The following is a 19,347-nucleotide window of genomic DNA, read 5'->3' as shown; positions in this document are numbered from 1 at the left end:
TGTTGAGGATTTTAGCATCTATGTTCATCAGGAATATTGTCCTGTGTAGTTCTCTTTCTTTATCATGTATACAACTTAAAGAATTAGAAAAAGAACAACAAGAAAAACCCAGAACAAGTGGAAGGAAGGAAATAATAAAGATCAGAGTGGGAATAAATGACCTAGAGACAAACAAACAAACAATATGTACCATAAATAAAACCAAGAGCTGGTTTTTCAACAGAATAAACAAGAATGATGGACCTCTAGCCAGGCTCACCAGGAAACAAAAAGAAAGGACCCAAATAAACAAAATCATAAACAAAAGAGGTGAAATAACAACTGACCCCACAGAACTATAAAGGATTATAATAAAATACTATGAACTATTTTATTCCAATAAATGGGACAACCTAGACAAAATGGACATATTCCTAGAAAAATACAACTGTTCAAAACTCAATCAGGAAGAATCAGAACACCTGAATAGGCATATAACTATTAATGAAATTAAAGTAGTAATAAAAAAAAAATCCCAGCAAACAAAAGACCTGGTCCAGATGGATTCATAGGGGAGTTTTATGAAATATTCAAAGAAGAACTAACACCTCTACTCCTCAAAGTATTTCAAAATATTCAAGAAGGAACACTTTGAAACTCTTTCTATGAGTCCACCATCACCCTAATTCCATCTGATCATTTCTTTCTCCTTCTCATGGTTTGAACTCTAACTTGAATTTGAGCATTCATACATCCTAATGTATCCCATCCACTTGGAAAGATGCTGACTCCCTTTTTGTCTCTAAAGCAGGGGCATGTGGCACACAGTAATCAGCGCTATTCTATCTCCTGGTCCATGTTCATAGATAGCTCTGCAACTCAAATTGGGTAGTGAGGCATAAGGAGAAAAAACTTGTGGACTTCTGAGAAATAAATTTTCTACTTCTATAGAGTAGTTCTCATATGCCATCTACTCTTACTTTCTTCCTCAAGTAAGTGAGAAAATCTGTAGCCCCAACATTCTTGGCAGGGCCTAGAAATATCCAAAGGAAGCAGAATGAGAAGGAAACTGCCAATTTGAAGGCAGTACAGAAAAGCAAAAGAATACATTGAGCCAAATACTTCAACTCTAAACTTCAAGTTCATAAGCCAATAAATCTTCTTTACTTATACTTCTTAAACTTCATCATGAATAAGAGTAAACTGATGGGCTTTTTAAAACACAGATTACTGGGCCCAACCTCTCAAGATTCTGATTCAGTTATTCTCAGTTAAATCCCAAGGACTTAAATTTTGAAAAAGATCTCAAGTGACGTTAATGCAGCATGCTCACTGACCAAAATTTGAGAAGCAGTTTCCAGCTCTGCTTCAACTACTTTGAATTCCATTTTCTCTTATTGCAACCAAAGGCATTCTAACTGGTACAACATGAAAGAGTGGTTATATTAGTGAAAACTGCACTAGGAGTTAGACCAGTGGAGTCAGACCAGACCTTGGTTCAGCAACCTTGGGACTCGAGTTCTGGCTAAGAAAGAATTCAGAACTTTAAGACTTAAACTACAAGAGAGAGCTTATTTAGAAGGTCACAGAGGTACAATAAATGGATTCAAGAAATAAGTTACAGAAGCAAAAGAAGGTCCCTTGGAACTTAGGATAAAGAAAGTCAAGGAAAACACATAGGGGAGTGGGGGTGGGGAAAGGCATGGGCATGCTTCATAGAGGGAGCCACACTAAATCTTCCATCTTGAGGGTTTTTATCTGCAGGTCTCAAAGGAGAACCCTAATAGAATATTCATCAGCTTTACAGGTGTATCCTTTCAGGGTCCTGGTCTTTACTGATTGGTCAGTGCCAGGGCAGGTGGTCATTAGTCAATGCAGCTGATCCTGATGCCAGCCATGGAGTACCTTGCCTGGTTTTGCTGATTTTCTGGGCCTGGAGCTGAAACACAACTGAGGTCTAGATCTTACCCCTAGAGATTAATGCTTGAAGGAGTTCATTGGGAATTTCTTGAAGCTATTCTTTGGCTAAGAGGGTCTACTTCCCAACTAGGAATATGCCAGGGGGGGAAAAAATATCACCAGAGGGTTCTAGCCACATGACCAGAGATATGAAAGGTCAGGGGTTATAATTCCCATTACCAGTGATATGAAAGATCCACAGAGGGTCTGAACAGCATGACCAGTGATATGCTAGAGGACAAAAAGTTTACCCTGGAGGCTGGGTTTTTTTATTTTTTTTTGCCCAGTTTTGCCCATTGCTAGGCAGAGAGGTGTTCTACTTTGGTAAAGTTCTGTACCTGGCACATATTTCTTGCTCTGCTCATGTCTGTCTAACAACCATTCACAGTTTTGTTTTTTTCTTTGTTTTAAGGTCATGTTTCTTGTTCATCTTTAAAATTTATTTGTTTTCTTATTTATTTATAAAATTTCATACTTTTAAAAAAATTTCATACTTTTAATGGTTGACTCATTTTTTTTTAAATATATTTTATTGATTTTTTACAGAGAGGAAGGGAGAGAGATAGAGAGTTAGAAACATCGATGAGAGAGAAACATCGATCAGCTGCCTCCTGCACATCCCCCACTGGGGATGTGCCCGCAACCCAGGTACATGCCCTTGACCGGAATCGAACCTGGGACCTTTCAGTCCACAAGCCGACGCTCTATCCACTGAGCCAAACCAGTTTCGGCGGTTGACTCATTTTTTAAGTTAATTACAAGTTTTGTTAACAAACATAAGTTCTACAAGTATTTTTGTTTTGCCTGTGTGTAAAACATATTCATTCATGCATATATTACACTTTTTGGACATTTATTAGTGTTCAAATTGTTAAAATGATAATGAAGATGGTTTAAATTATAATTTCTTTGGTTTTCAAAATATAAATTCTGTCACATTCAGGATTCTGGTAGAAAACAACACATTCTTAATTTTTCACTGGTGAAAGTTTAATGGGCTATTTATAGAAGAGTTAACTGGCTTGAAGACATGGTTGTGATGGTGTGGGAACCATGTCAGGGTCCCCGGATAGTCAAGGCCAATGGGAGCACAAAGGCCTTGTTGTCAATACACCAGAATGGCCAAGGTTGCTTTGAGCATGAGCCTAATCAGGGTGCCCAAGGCCAAAATACCATGAGCAGGTGCAAGGACACACGGTACACTGAACCCTTCTGTAGCCAAAATGATTGATGTAACTATTGGCACAAAGCCTTCTTTGTCTCTGAAGTAATATACAGGCTACTGAGAAGTCTGAAAGAGAGAGAGAAGCTGGGCAGAGGAGTGTGCCAGAGAGGCATAGACACAGAGAAGGTAGCTTCTATGTGTGCAGGAGAGGCTAGAGAGCTCAGATGGAGCTGAGAGCTGATACGGCTATGATGTAAGGCTAATAGCTCATAGAGAGCTCAAATATAGCTACCATGTTAACTAGCCAGTGTGCTGGGCAGGAGAGACAGGAGAAGCTTCTGAGGCAGAGAGCTTAGGTACCTCTATGATGTGAGGTGGTGAGTTTAGAGGGCAGCATGTGACTGCTCAGATAATAACTATGGGTAGAGAGACTGATGCTGCTTTATACCAGCCAGTGTCCAGCTGCCTGTCTGTATGGACTTTGCTGTGAAGAATTGTCTTGTCTGATGGCTATGTGACCACTGGCTTTAGCAATAAAGACTCATTCTTAGATACCCACAACCTCTCATGGCTTCTCTAAGATATGGGGTCTTGGGAGGTCCAGCCCCAGGCAGAGGGGCTTGGACCTGACACCTGTAACTAGTGAGCAGAGAATAAAGGAAGAACTTGGATTAAGTTCCCAACAGTTAGTAGAGAGGACAGGGTTCAAGGGGGAACCAACCCTGGTGCACTTGAGAAGAACTGAGAATACACAGACTCAGAACAATCCAGAGTAGCAGTGCTCCTGCTTTCTCTGACAGATGCAGAAGCATTAAAGTAAGAGATCAAAATAACCATTTTTCATACATGCAGAGAATCATAAAGTTTATCACCATGAACAATGAAAAAAATCGAGAATGTACATTAGCAAATCAAGTAATGGTCCCCCCCAAAAAAAATGTTGGAAAAAGATAGACTAGAGAAAAATAATTTCATAAAATGATAATTTGAATCTAAACAATTGGTAATATAATTTAAAAGTAAATCTCATGATATTACTCATAATACTTGAAATTATTACAGCATTTAGTGGTGATAAGTGAGGAGGATAAGGAAAGGTAGTCAAGGTTCCCATCTTACACTAGAAAATAACTGGTATGGCCAAATCTGAGCAAGAGCAGAAAAATGAGTTCAAATATGTATGTTAGGATTTTAAGAATATACACTAGACAGAAAGAAATAGGATTTACAACTTCAACCAACAAGTGAAGAGTAAGCAAGTAATCTTTATGGATCAAGTTAAAGGAAGATAAGAAAAACACATCAACAGAGCAGAAGAGTACAGGTCATATAAAACAAAATAACATGGCCTGGAAAAAATTCAGGCATTAGAATTCACAAAGAAATAAATGGATTAAAATCTTCAAGTCAAAACTTTAAAAAAGGGTAATTACAGCTTTTTTAAGAATCTGAAAAATAATGTAATAGACTAAAAATTAATTGATGGTAATTAAGCACTAAGCAAATACTAACTCAAGGAAAGCAGTTATACCAATATTGAGATTAGACAAAAGAGAATTCAAGATGAAGTTCCTTAAAGGATAAGAAGATATATTGGATGCCAATAAAGCATAGGGCCATAAATTATACAACTGTCATAAAACTTTGCTGCACAGATTTTGAAACTTTTGAAGTAAAAACTAATGCAAACAACAGGGGAAATGGATAATTTCAATTATAGTAGGAGAAAAGAAGTAATGAGTTGACTAAAAATTGAGAAAGATATAATAAATCAAGGGTAGCAAACATTTTCTGTCAAGGGCCAGAGAGGAAATGTTTTAGACTTGAGAGCCAGGCTGTCTCTGACATACAACTCAACTTTGCTGTTATGTTGGGGAAAAAGCTAAAAGTAATCCAGAAATGAATGGATGTACTGTGTTTTAATAAAACTTTATATACAACTGAAGAAAAAAATAATTTTGCCTCTATTCTTCTGAGTTATTGCCTGATAGCCCCTATAATGAAAGATAGATCAGGAGTTCAAAATGTCGGCTGAATAGATAGACATGTCCTGCACCTTCTCACAGAGCAGATAGAAGGAACAACTAAATTGAATAACATCTACCCAGAACTGGCAAATTAAACACAGCTGGTGAGACAATCCATGGCTGGAAAAAACAAAGGATGCCTGGAGAAAGGTAGGATTGGGGATCTGGGCTGGAGAGAGAGATATGTGACCACCAGGACTGGAGCGTGAGAAGGAACCTGTGCTGCACCAAATCTGAGTCCCTTGGGGACACGTGTAACACTCAACTGTGGAAGGAAGTCCATATGGTTGCTGGCAGCCAGGGAATCTAGATCTAAGTCCACAGCCATGAGAGGCTGCACCCAGAAAGGTGGCTTGAGGAACTGCCAGAGATACACCATAACCGGGGGGGGGGGGGGGGGGGGGGGGTGTTGGGGAGAGGCTGTGGAGGGGAGCAGGACAGGGAAAGTTGACTAGGAATCTAGGACTGGGACATTCCAGACCTTCCAACCATAAGCAGCCATTTTTCTCCTGAAAACCCAGCCCCTCCCAGCTGCACCCTCAGGACAACTAGTGCAGCCACACCCAGCTCCAGGTTTGCAGAGGAAAGGAGGAATCTGAATAGCCCCAGGGAGTCCTGGGGACTGAGCTGAGGGGCTGTTTGGTCCCAGAAACACCCCCACCTAAAGTCCGTGTAAGAAATAGATGCTGTGTAAATAAGCCTGAAAGCAGGCAAATAAACAAAGCGGGCAGACTGATCCCACCTGCCTGAAGCCAAGGCTGGAGGCAGATACCCAAGAGCAGCGGATTGCTGGGAACTGCAATGTGGTGCTGACTATTTAATAGGAAACTGGTAAGTGGCAGACAGAACAGTAGAGATGGGTCTTAAACCAGCCCTCATGGGATATTAAAACTCAGCTGAAGCAAATAACACTTCACTTTTTAATTTTTATCTTTCACTTAAGGGAGAAATTTTTTTCTTTGTTTTAACCTTTTAATTTTTGTATTATTTTTATTCATTATATTTTTATTTTTATATCATTACTAGAGGCCTGGTGCATGAAATTCATGCACTGGGTGGGGGTACCTCAGCCTGGCCTGCACCCTCTCGCAGTCTGGGAGCCCTCAGGGAAGTCCGACTGGCATAGAGGCGGGAGAGGCTCCCGCTACCACCACTGCGCTCGCCAGCTGTAAGCCTGGCTTCTGGCTGAGCAGTGCTCTCCCTGTGAAATCACACTGACCACTAGGGGGCAGCTCCTGCGTTGAACATTTCCTCCTGGTGGTCAGTGCACATCATAGCGAACAGTCGTTTCGCCATTTGGTTGATTTGCATAATAGCCTTTTATTATATAGGATTTTATTTTATCTTAGTTTTTTTCCATTTTCTTCCTCACTTCTCCCTTTTTCATCCTGTTTCTCATCTCCTATCACTGCTTTAGTTTTTGTCTCTCCTTTCTTTTTACCCCATGTTAAAGGTTGATCTTCTTTATCTGCTTTAGTGATGCATTATTTTATTATAGTCTTCATTGGCTTACTCGTGTATCTAATTTCCTCCCCCTTGCTCTAAGGCTGTGCACCCCTCTCTTTTCTCTTTCTTCACTAGCCAATTTTTTTTTATTTTGTTTTTCTCTCTTCTCTTGCTCTCTTCTTTTTCTAATTTCTTAGTGAGTTTCACTCACTAAACTCAAGATTATCTGCTCTCTCTTCTCCTTTTCCAAAAATAGATGAATATATGGATAGAGAAATTTTTTTAAAAAATTTAATCTTTTTATTTTTTAAAAAAATTTATAAAATATTTTGTTTTTTTATTTTTCTTCTAATCCACTTGTCCTCTTTCTACCTCCACTATCCTGAACCATGACCATTCCCATAATCATTCAATCCATTTAGTTTACTTCCTGGATATAAGCTCTGCCTCTACAGATTCTGACCCTCCTTCCTATTCTCTGGGTGTTTATTGTTTGCATTTTTTGGTTTATTTGTTTTATGGAATTTCTCTCCATATATATTTTTTCCCTTCTATTTTCTTTTTTTTTAAAATTTCTTTATTGGTTAAGGTATTAAAAATATTTCCTCATCCACCAATAACTCCCAACCTGCCCCCCCCCCACCCCGCCACTCATGCTCTCATCTCCCTGTTGTCCGTGTCCATTGGTTTGGCTTATATGCATGCATACAAGTCCTTTGGTTGATCACTTCCCCTTACCCCCACCCTCCCCTACATTCCCTCTGGGGATTGATAGTCTGATCACTGTTTCTCTGACTTTGGATCTGTCCCTGTTCATCAGTCTATGTTGTTCTCTATATTCCACAAATGAGTGAAATCATCTGGTATTTATTTCACTAAGCATAATGCTCTCCAGTTCCATCCATGCTGTTGCAAATGGCAAGAATTCTTTCTTTTTTACTGCAGCGTAGTATTCCATTGTGTAGATGCACCACTGCTATTTAATCCATTCATCTGCTGATGGGCACTTAGGCTGTTTCCAAATCTTAGCTATGATGAATTGTGCTGCTATGAACATAGGGGTGTATATATCCTTTCTGATTAGTGCTTGTGGCTTCTTTAGATATATTCCTAGAAGTGGGATCACTGGGTCAGATGGGAGTTCCATTTTTAGTTTTTTGAAGAAACTCCATACTGTTCTCCACAGTGGCTGCACCAGTCTGCATTCCCACCAGCAGTGAAAATGGGTTCCTTTTTCTCCACATCCTCTCCAACACTTGTTGTTTGTTGATTTGTTGATGATAGCCATTCTGACAGGTGTGAGGTGATACTACATTGTAGTTTTGATTTGCATCTCTCATATAATTAGTGACTTTGACCATGTTTTCATATGTCTTTCAGCCTTCGGTATGTCCTGTCTCAAAAAATATCTATTTAGGTCCGTTGCCCATTTTTTGATTGGATTGTTTATCTTCCTTTTGTTAAGTTGCATGAGTTCCCTGTAAATGTTGTAGATTAAACCCTTATCAGTGATATCGTTGGAAAATATGTTCTCCCATTCAGTGGTCTTTCTTGCTGTTTTGTTGATGGTTTCCTTTGCTGTGCAAAAGCTTTTTATTTTGATGTAGTCCCATTTGTCTATTTTCTCTTTAGTTTACATTGTCCTAGGAGCAGTATCAAAGAAGAAATTCCGTCGGCATATGTTTGCGATTTCACTGCCTGTGGATTCCTCTAGTATTTTTATGGTTTCCCATCTTACGTTTAAGTCCTTTATCCATTTTGAGTTTATTTTTGTGTATGGTTGAGTTGGTGGTCTAGTTTCATCTTTTTGCATGTATCTATCCAATTTTCCCAACACCATTTATTGAAGAGACTGTCTCAAATCCATTGTATGCTCCTGCCTCCTTTGTCGAATATTAATTGGGCATAGTGGTTTAGGTCGATTTCTGGGTTCTCTATTCTATTCCTTTGATCTATATGTCTGTTCTTGTGCCAGTACCAAGCTGTTTTAAGAACAGTGGCTTTGTAATACAGCTTGATAGCTGGTATTGAGATCACACCTACTTTGTTCTTCTTTCTCAGGATTGCTGCAACTATTCGAGGTCGTTTTTTATTCCAGAAGAATTTTTGAAATGTTCATTCTAGATCTGTGAAATATGCTGTTGGTAGTTTAATGGGGATTGCATTGAATCTATAGATTGCATTGGGTAGTATGGACATTTTGATGATGTTGATTCTAGCAATCCATGAACACGGTATTTTCTTCCATCTGTTTATGTCTTCTTCTATCTCTTTTTTCAGTGTCCTGTAGTTTTTAGCATATAAGTCTTTTACCTCCTTAGTTAAGTTTATTCCTAGGTACCTTAGTTTTTTTGGTGCGATGGTAAATGGGATTGATTTTTTAGTCTCTCTTTCTGTAAGTTCACTATTGATGTAAAGAAATGCCTTATATTTCTTGGCATTAATTTTGTATCCTGCTACATTGTTGAATTCATTTATTAAGTCTAATAATTTTTTGATGGAGTCTTTAGGGTTTTCTATGTACAGTATCATGTCATCTGCAGATAAGGACAGTTTTACTTCTTCTTTTCTAATTTGGATGCCTTTTATTTCTTCTTCTTGTCTGATCGCAATGGCTAGTACTTCCAGTACTATGTTGAACAGGAGTGGTGAGAATGGCATCCCTGTCTTGTTCCTGTTCTTGCCCATTGATTATGATGTTGGCTGTGGGTTTGCCATATATGGCTTTTATTATGTTGAGGTATGATCCTTCTATTCCTACCTTGCTGAGAGTTTTTATCAAGAAAGGGTGTTGAATTTTGTCAAATGCTTTTTCTGCATCAATTGATATGACTATGTGATTTTTATCTCTCAATTTGTTTATGTGATGTATCACGTTTATTGATTTGTGGATATTGTACCATCCTTGCATCCCCGGGATAAATCCTACTTGGACATGGTGTATGATCTTTCTGATGTATTGCTGGATCCAATTTGCTAGAATTTTGTGGAGTATTTTGGCATCTATATTCATGAGAGATATTGGCCTATAATTCTCTTTCACTGTGTTGTCTCTATCTGGGTTTGGGGTATTAAGGTGATGCTGGCTTCATAGAATGAGCTGGGAAGTGTTCCTTCCTCTTGAATTTTTTGGAATAGTCTGAGGAGCGTAGGTTTTAGTTCTTCCTTGAATGTTTGGTAAAACTCCCCTGTGAAGCCATCTGGCCCTGGGCTTTTGTTTGCTGGGAGCTTTTTGATGACTGCTTCAATTTCTTCTATACTTATTGGCCTATTGAGATTTTTAGAATCTTCCAGATTGAGTTTTGGAAGATTGTGTTTTTCTAGGAATATGTCCATTTCCTCCAGGTTTGTCTAGGTTTTTAGAGTAGAGTTATTCATAGTATTTTTTAACAATTCTTTGAATTTCTGTGGGGTCTGTTGTTATTTTGCCTCTTTCATTTCTGATTTTATTTATTTGAGTCCTCTCTCTTTGCTTCTTGGTGGTCCTGGCTAGAGGCACATCAATCTTGTTTATCCTTTCATAGAACCAGCTCTTGGTTTCATTGATCTTTTGTATTGTTTTTCGGTCTCTATGTCATTTATTTCTGCTCTGATCTTTATTATCTCCTTCCTTCTGCTCACTCTGGGCTTTTCTTGCTGCTCTCTTTCTAATTCTTTGAGTTGTAGAGTTAGATGACTTACTATCATTTTTTTCTTGTGTTTGGAGGTAGGCCTGTAGTGCTATAAACTTCCCTCAGGACTGCTTTCATTGTTTCCCATAGATTTTGAATTTTTGTACTTTTATTGTCATTAGTTTCCAGGGTGTTTTTAATTTCCTCTTTGATCTCTTTGGTAACCGAATCATTATTTAGTAACATGCTATTCAACTTCCAAGTGTTTTTTGGATTGTTTTTATTGTAGTTTATTTCTAATATTATGTCACTGTGGTCTGAGAAGATGCTTGGTATGATTTCAATCTTCTTGAATTTGGGGATACTTTGCTTGTGACCCAATATATGGTCTACTTTTGAATATGTCCCATGTGCACTTGAGAGGAATGTGTATTCTGTGGCTTTGGGGTGAAATGTTCTGAAGATGTCAATTATGTCCATCTGATTTAGTGAGTCATTTAGGATTACTGTTTCTTTGCTAATTTTTTCTAGAGGATTTATCCAGTGATGTCAGTGGTGTGTTTAAGTCCCCTACTATGATTGTGTTGTTGTTGATTTCTCCCTTGTTATCTTCCAGGAGGTTTTTTATGTATTTGGGTTCTCCTGCTTTGGGTGCATGTATGTTTATCAGGGTTATATCCTCTTGTTCTAACGATCCCTTTAGTATTATGAAGTGGCCTTCCTTATCTCTTGTTATGGCCTTCATTTTGAGGTCTATTTTGTCAGATATAAGTATTGCTACCCCAGCTTTTTTTTTTCATTTCCATTTGCCTGAAATATATTTCTCCAACCCTTCACTTTCAGTCTGTGTGAGTCCTTTGTTCTGAGGTGGGTCGCTTGTAAATAGCATATATAATGGTCATGTCTTTTTATCCATTCATCCACTCCATGTCTTTTGATTGGAGCATTTAGTCCATTTACACTTAAAGTTATTATTGAAAGGTACTTGCTTGTAGTCATTTCTATTTTTGTGCCTGTGTTCCTTCTTATCTTTATATTTCTTCTTTTTACAGCATTCCTTTTAGCATTTCTTGCATTGCTGGCTTGGTAGTGATAAATTCTCTTAGCCTTTTTTTGTCTGCAAAGCTCCTGATTTCTCCTTCAATTTTGATTGATAGTCTTGCTGGGTAGAGTATTCTTGGATTCAGTCCTTTGCTTTGCAACACTTTGTATACCTCCTTCCATTCCCTTATTGCTTGATGTGTTTCTGTTGAGAAATCATTTGATAATCTGATGGAGGATCCTTTGTAGGTAACTCTCTGTCTCTCACTTGCAGCCTTTAAGATTCTCTCTTTGTTGTGTACATTTGCCATTGTTATTATGACATGTCTTGGTGTGGGTCTTTTGGGGTTCATCTTGCTTGGGACTCTCTGTACTTGTGGAACTTTTTTCTTCCCTATATCTGGGAGGTTTTCTGTCATTTTATCTTCAAATATATTTTCTAATCCTTGCTGCTCTTCTTGTCCTCCTTGCAGCCCTATAATGCATATGTTACTTCATTTCATGTTGTCCCAACATGTCTCCCTTAGGCTCTCCTCCTGCTTTTTAATTTTTTTTTGTCCAGTTGCTCTTCAGTTTCAGCTTGTTTCTCTACCTCATTTTCTAACTGACTAATTTGGTCCTCGGCTTCTTCTAGTCTACTGTTGAAACCTTCCATGCTGTTTTTGATTGTAGCTATATCACTTTTCATTTTTCCTGATTCTTGCATAGGTTGTTGATTTTCTCTTCCATCCTGTGAATGAATTGTACAACCATTACCCTGAATTCTTTTTCTGTCTTGTGGCATGCTACAATTTCATTAATTTCCTTTCTTTTTTTTAATTAAATGTTTATTGTTCAGATTATTACAGTTGTTGCTTCCCCCCCCCCCCATAGCACCCTTCTGCCCGGTTCCAACCCTACCCTCCACCCTAACCCCCCCTCCCCACTGTCCTCATCCATACTTGCACGATTTTTGTCCAGTCTCTTCCCGCATCCTCCACACCCCTTCCCCCCGAAAATAGTCAGTCCACTCCCTTTCTATGCCCCTGATTCTATTACAATCACCAGTTTATTCTGTTCATCAGATTATTTATTCACGTGATTTTTAGATTCACTTGTTGATAGATGTGTATTTGTTGTTCATATTTTGTATCTTTACCTTTTTCTTTTTCCTCCTCTTCTTAAAGGATACCTTTCAGCATTTCATATAATACTGGTTTGGTGGTGATGAGCTCCTTTAGCTTTTCCTTATCTGTGAAGCTCTTTATCTGACCTTCAAATCTGAATGATAACTTTGCTGGATAAAGTAATCTTGGTTGTAGGTTCTTGGCATTCATCACTTTGAATATTGCTTACCACTCCCTTATGGCCTGCAAAGTTTCTGTTGAGAAATCAGCTGACAGTCATATGGGTACTCCTTGTAGGTAACTGACTGTCTTTCTCTTGTTGTTTTTAGATTCTCTCTTTGTCATTTGCTCTTGGCATTGTAATTATGATGTGTCTTGGTGTGGTCCTCTTTGGATTCCTTTTGTTTGGGGTTCTCTGTGCTTCCTGGACTTGTGAGTTTATTTCTTTCACCAGGTAGGGGAAGTTTTCTGTCATTATTTCTTCAAATAGGTTTTTAATATCTTTCTCTCTCTCTTCTTCTGGCACCCCTCTAATTCAGATGTTGGTACACTTGAAGCTGTCCCAGAGGCTCCTTACACTATCTTCGTATTTTTGGATTCTTTTTTCATTTTGCTTTTCCTATTGGGTGTTTTTTGCTTCTTCATATTTCAAATCTTTTACTTGATTCTTGTGATCCTCTTGTCTGCTGTTGGAACTCTGCATAAGATCCTTTATTTCAGTCCGTGTATGCTTAATTTCTTGTTGGTCCTTTTTCATAACCTCGAGGGTCTCACTAGATTTCTTGAGGGTCTCACTACATTTATCGGCGGTCTTACAAGTCTTTTTGAGGGTCTTACTAAATTTATTGGTGGTTTCTAAAAAGTTCTTGAAAAACCTTAAAAGTGTTGTTTTGAACTCTATATCCAGTCGTTTGCTTTCCTCCCTTTCTGTCATTTGTGACCTGTTTCTTTGTCTCCGCTTTTTTTATGCTTCCCTGTATTGGTAGAGTGGCATTGTGTGCTAGGTGTCCTATAGGGCCCAGTGGCTCAGCCTCCCCAATTACCTAGTTGTATAATTTCCACTCAGCCAGCCTTCCTGTGGTTCTGGATGATGTCTGTTTAGTCTTTTAGTTGTATTTTTGAATTTGTTGTGGGAGGCACCCCTTTGTGGGCTTTGTGCACAGTCTTGTAGTTAAGCCTTGATTGTTGCAGGTATCCCTGGGAGGAATTGACCTCCAGGCCAATTGACTGTGAGAATCAGCTGTGTCTATGGTGGGAGAACTTCTGTGCTGAAGACACCCTTATGAGGCAAGACTTGCTTCAGTGGAGCTTTGGTGCTCACTGGGTCTGCCCCTGAGTGTGTCCCTTATGGATCTGAGGAGTTGTAATTGGATGGTCCCTCTCTGACCACTGGGTACACTGGCTCTTGGATCTAAGGAGGTGCTATTTTAGCCTCAGCCTGAGGCTACCCCACAGGGGCTACAATAAGATCTGCAGATTCCCCTTCCTTGTTTGGGGTTTGGATGTGCCCAGATGAGGCCCAGCTGTGAAGCAATGCAAGCTGCTCTGGGGCCTTGGGCCTTCTCTTGGAAGTTCTTGGTCTGTCTGGCCCAGCTTCAGTTTGTTAGGTAATTTTCCTATTGCAAAGGGCCAGGTCATTCATATGCAAAAGCCTCTGTGCACAGCTTGGGTGTGGTGGGATCTCGGGGAATCAACAGAATGGAGCAAACAGCTATGGCTGATCCTCAGCCCTGCCCTAAGAGGCCCTGGGTCTCAGTGTCCCAGTAATCGCTGCAAGCACCTCTGAGAGAAGCACCTCGAGTTCCGAGTTCTGCCCACTGCCAGACAGTCCAGTTTCTCCCCATATGATTCTAGGTCCCCAGAGACTCACCCGGAGCTGGAGTTCAGAGCTGTCGGGATCTTGTGACTCCCTCCCGATTCAGAAAGACAGCTGCGTCCTCAGTTTCCAGCCCTTGCTGTGTGCGCCTCTGTTCCTCTGCACTTCCACACTTCCTCTGAGTCTCAGTGTGCTTTTCTCTTTCCTTCTAGTTGTAGAATTTCCACTCAACCAGCCTTCCTGTGGTTCTGGATGATGTCAGTTTTGTCTTTTAGTTGTATTTTTGAATTTGTTGTGGGAGTCAGCAATTTCTGGTATTTACCTATGCCGACATCTTGGTTTCTTCTAATTTCCTTTCTTGGCGACTCTTCATTTTCTTTCCTCTGGCAGTTGTGTCGTCTCCCCATTCCGACTATCTCCAGATGGTTCAAACGTCAAGTTACGTGGGCCTGGGTGGTGTGCAGTGGGAGCTTCACACCACCCTCGTGTCACTAAAGAGCTCTGACACTAAGATGTGTGATTGTGATGGGTTTGTAGGAACCAGGCTCGCTCAGAGTCAACGTTACCAGCGCTCAATGTGGCCTCGCGTGCACACTTAGAATCAAGGACCCCGCCTGCACCATGCTGAAACAGAGACCCCCCTGGAGTGTGTTGAAAAATCAGAGCCCCCTAGCGTGCACCAGGAGTCAGAATTCCCCAAGAATCCAGTATCAGAGTCTCTGTTGCTTCTCGCGGCCTCGCATTGAGAATCAGGGTCCCTGTGTGCACATGCACCAAGAATTGGAGTCACTGGCTCTTAGTGTGAATGCAAAGGGAATCAGAAATCCCAGGCGCAGCTGGTAAGAAACACAGTCAAGTAACTGGTGCTTGGTGCTGCCTCCTGCCCAGAGAATCGGGGTCCCAGGGCCCGTGTTGTGGGGAACAGGTTCCCGGTGTTCACGCATTAGCTCCCAGGCTAAGGTTCCTGTAGTAGCACTGAGTCCTGGGCAAGGGGTGGGTCTATCAGTTACTATGGCACTGCCTGCGAGCCTGCAGGGAGGGGGATGGGCTCTGTTATGCACAAAGATCTGCCACTGGGATGTCTGAATTCTTGGTGTTCGTGGGTCTGTAGCTGTAGTCACAGGTCTCTGTAAGAGCCCTGGTTTTCGTCTGAGCCTAGACTGGGTGGTGCTGAGGCCAGGATCCTAGTCTCAAGCAGCTATGTTTCTCAAGATTGCATGGTCTCTGTGCCCATGCTGGCTGCCCAGGAGCGTCTGCACTGGGAGCGGGGCTCAGCCGCCTAAGACTGCCTGGGTTAGCAGCCCCTTAGAAGACCTGCAGAATCTAACTGTCCTTAGCTCATACACACACAGCACACACATCCACACACTCCTCTATCACTCCCTCATTCTCTTACACTCTCTCCCTCCCTACCTTCCTGCCGGTCGCCATCTTCCTATTTTCTTCCTTTTAATGTTTTCTCTTACCTTTTTTTTCTTTTCTCAATATCGTTGCTCTCTCTTTTCTCTCCTATTATCTTTTCTCTGGTGGCCATTTTTATTGGGTTATCAGTGTCATGAGTATATTTGTGTTTTGTTCCTTTTGTGTCATTTTCTATTGAGTTGTATTTTGTACTGTTTGATCAATGTGAAAGGGAGTAAGCCACATAACCAGACACCCTGAGAGGAGACTCCATCCCTGAACAGGACAATAACACTCAAGACCCAACTAAACCAAGAGAACCCAAATATTCCAAGTATGGGGCATCCTTAGAATAACCACCCCAGAAGACCTCAGAGACTGCACCACTGGGTCCCACAAAAAATCTACTATATAAGACAAACTCAAAAAATCTGGGTGCCATTGAAATTTCATTTAATACATAGAAACAACCAAAAGGAACAGAAAATTGGGAGACAAAGAAACAACCCCCAAATGAAAGAAAAAGAGGAATCACCAGAAAAGGAAGTAAATAAAATTGAGGCAAACAGACCACCATAAGGATGTAGCTATTTGGCTGCCTCTAGAGAGGGGAGAGGCGGCCTCCGAACAACCCAGATGCTAGAAAGCTGGGGTGCGGGGGTTCGTGCGCTGACCCCACAGCGATGTTAAAATGGAAGTCCTGCTCCAGCAGAGCCAGAAGTCCCCGCAGAAGCAGGGTCCTTTCCGGAATGGTGGCCCCGAGGCTGCTGCATCTTCACCTGCATATTAAAATGGCTGTACCTCAAGGTGCCATCCCTTCCTTGTCAGAATGCCAATGTGGGATCTGCATGGAAATCTTCATAGATCCGGTAACAGTGCCTTGTATCCACATGCTCTGTATTGCGTGCTTCTAGTCGACTGTGGAGAAGGCGAACCTATGGTGTCCCTTCTGTCATCCTTGGGTCTCTTCGTGGACCTGGTATCATACTCGAAGGAATTCTCTCATCAATAAGGAACTGTGGGAGATAATTCAGAAACACTATCTAAAGGAATGAAAGCTTAGAGCCTCTGGGCAAGAATTAGAAGACGCTGTTGATGATTATCAGCCATTTCACCTGTTAAGTAAACCTGGAGAATTGAGAAGAGAATATGAAGAGGAGATAAGCAAGGTGAAGGCAGAGCAACGGGCCAGTGAGGAAGAAGAAAACAATGCCAGTGAAGAGTACATACAGGAATTATTGGCAGAGGAGGAGGAAGAAGAAAAGAGACAGGCAGAAAAAGGAGAAGAGAGATGGAAGAACAGCTAAAAAGTGATGAAAAACTGGCAAGAAAGCTAAGCATTAATATTAACGACTTCTGTGAGAAAAAGTCTTGGCTTCTCCCATGAATTCCAGAAAATATGATCCAGTCACAAGCAAGTTGCAAAAGAAAAGTAAAAATAAATAAACAAATAATGGAGATATTTAGAAGTATTTATGACCTAAATCTCAATTTGGGTCAGCATCACAGTCTGAAGTTGTACAAGAAGGCAAACAAAAGTCCATGTCTAAGGAAACTGATAGCAGCAATGTAAAGAGCCCTATGTGGCAAGACACAGAAGTGAAGGAAGATGTGCTAACACTTTCTCCGCAAATATACCTTGAAATTCAAGAACAAGGTGCAAAGTCTTCAATAGAGTCACCTATGCCTCAGTTATGTGCCAGTGACACAGAATGGTGCCTTGAAGGAGAAGTCAAAATGAGACCAAACAATCATGATAAAGAATTATGTGCCATAAATCCTGAGAGACCTGAAGCCAGCGTACCCTACCCTAGAGAAGCTGCAGTTAAGCCTTGTGGCGAAACAGAGAGTGGGTGTGCTCTATCATATATAACCCAGATAATTGGAAATAACACAGTTGAGACAGAAAATGAAGAGTCTTGCCTACTGATCAGTGAAGAAGTTATTTGCAAAAGAAAAAAATCAGGAGTCTTCTTTTGAAGCAGTAAGGGATCCATGCTTTTCTGCAAAAAGAAGGAAAATGTCCTCTGAATCTTCCTCAGACAAAGATGAAACAGAAACCAGCTTTACTCGAAAACTGTTAGATTTGGAATATCTACTTTTTGAGAGACATAAGCAAGAACAGGACAGGTTATTAGCACTACAGATTCAAAAAGAGGTGGACAAAGAACAAATGAAGCCAAACCGACAGAAAGGATCCCCAGATGAATATCATTTACATTCTACGCCCTCACCTCCAGACAAATTGCTAAATGGACAGAGGAAGAAATCCAAAAATAGAAACGCAAAAGGACAAGCTGATACAGAGCATCCAAAACCTCAAAAAGGCCCAAAACCTGAAAATTGCTAACCTTCTTTTAAGATCCAGTTGAGACATTCAGTTAATGTTAATGGAAGAAAGATGCCAAATTCTGCTAGAGATCATTGTGATGTATATAAAAGTGTTCATTCCCTACAGCCTAGTAAGTCACAGAAAAGTATTTTTTCAGATGTTTCAGAGATATACAAAGTAATGGGTGGGTTGAATCCCAGCAACAACACAGCACCGGTAACTATTACGCAGCCAGCTCTGGGCAGTGAACTTCCACTGGACAGAGAGGCCCTATAGCATCAGAGGCCAACCCCAGAACACTGCCACCCAGAGGCTGACCCACAAACTGACTCTTTGCTAAACACAAAATAAGGCAGTCTGGGAAACAAATGCGGCTTGCTTTAAAATAAGGACTGTGGTTTACAACACAGAGGAACCGTGTATCGCAGGGAAACCCAACACTCTCCTGAATACCTGGCAGGTCTAAGGCGAGCCACACTGAAGAATAGAAGAACCGAAGGACCTTCACTACTGCAATTTTTTTTTTCTTTTTTTAACCTTTTAACTAAGAAACCAATTTTTTTCTTCTTCTTCTTCTTTTTTTTCTTTTCTTTTTTTTCTTCTTTTTCCATCACCTGATTTTACCCTTTTAATTACTACCTTCTTATTTTTAACCAGTATTATTACTGCCACCATTTTACCATTTTTTTAAAGTGCCATTTTATTTTCTCTTTATTTTATTTTGGGATTAGTGTTCTCCATTCTATTTTCATCGTTATATTATTGGTTGTTTTTAGTGTGCATTCATCTCCAGGGAGCTGTTGCTGGAATTTGTTGGGATTAATGGCTGTTCTATAGGAGTATTCTCCTCATATAAAAAGTCTCTTCCCCCCTAAGACTTCATTCTCTCTTTTCGCTTTTTTTTTTCTTCTCTTTCTTTTTTTCTTTTCTTTTCTTTTCTTGCTTTTTTTTTCCCCCTCCTTTTTCCCAATTTCATTTTTGTACTCCTTTTTTTTTGGTCCCTACTTTTCTTTTCTTTTTTCTCTTTTATCTTTTTCCCTTCCTTCTTCCTTATCCCCTAATTCTCTTAATTCGGGTGGTCACCTGTATTTGGGGTTATTAATATTGTGAATATATTTGTGTATAATGCCTGGTACGTGGTGCCTTGTTGTGTTGTATTTTGTGCCTTTAAATCAATACAGCAGATCCAAGCTACAGCAACCTCCTGAGCACCACACCCTCTGCTGAGGAACAGCAGCTGTACCTGAAACCTCACCCCACCAGCCAGAAGAGCCACCACTGCTGTGAACAGCACCCACCAGAGGAGCTGCTGCCAACTGAAGAGCAACCACAGACCAAGGAGTCACTGCCACCAAGGGAGCAACAACTGAACGACTCAACGTCTAGATATGTCAGTGAGATCAAACATGGGTAGACAAAGAAACCCCCAAAGGAAAGAGAAGGAGGACTCTCCAGAAAAGCAGC

The 19,347-nt window shown here is 40.5% G+C and overlaps 1 pseudogene; it reads left to right on the top strand.

The window, feature by feature from the left end:
• The first annotated feature begins 16,342 nt into the window (after nucleotides 1-16,342).
• Nucleotides 16,343-18,064, top strand: LOC118677228 (annotated as a pseudogene).
• The last annotated feature ends 1,283 nt before the right edge of the window (nucleotides 18,065-19,347 follow it).

The sequence above is a fragment of the Myotis myotis genome, unplaced genomic scaffold (assembly GCF_014108235.1).
Source record: "Myotis myotis isolate mMyoMyo1 unplaced genomic scaffold, mMyoMyo1.p scaffold_m19_p_2, whole genome shotgun sequence".
Taxonomy (NCBI): Eukaryota; Metazoa; Chordata; class Mammalia; order Chiroptera; family Vespertilionidae; genus Myotis; species Myotis myotis.
Note: the sequence above shows the minus strand (reverse complement) of the source record. Positions and strands in the feature narration are given on the sequence as shown.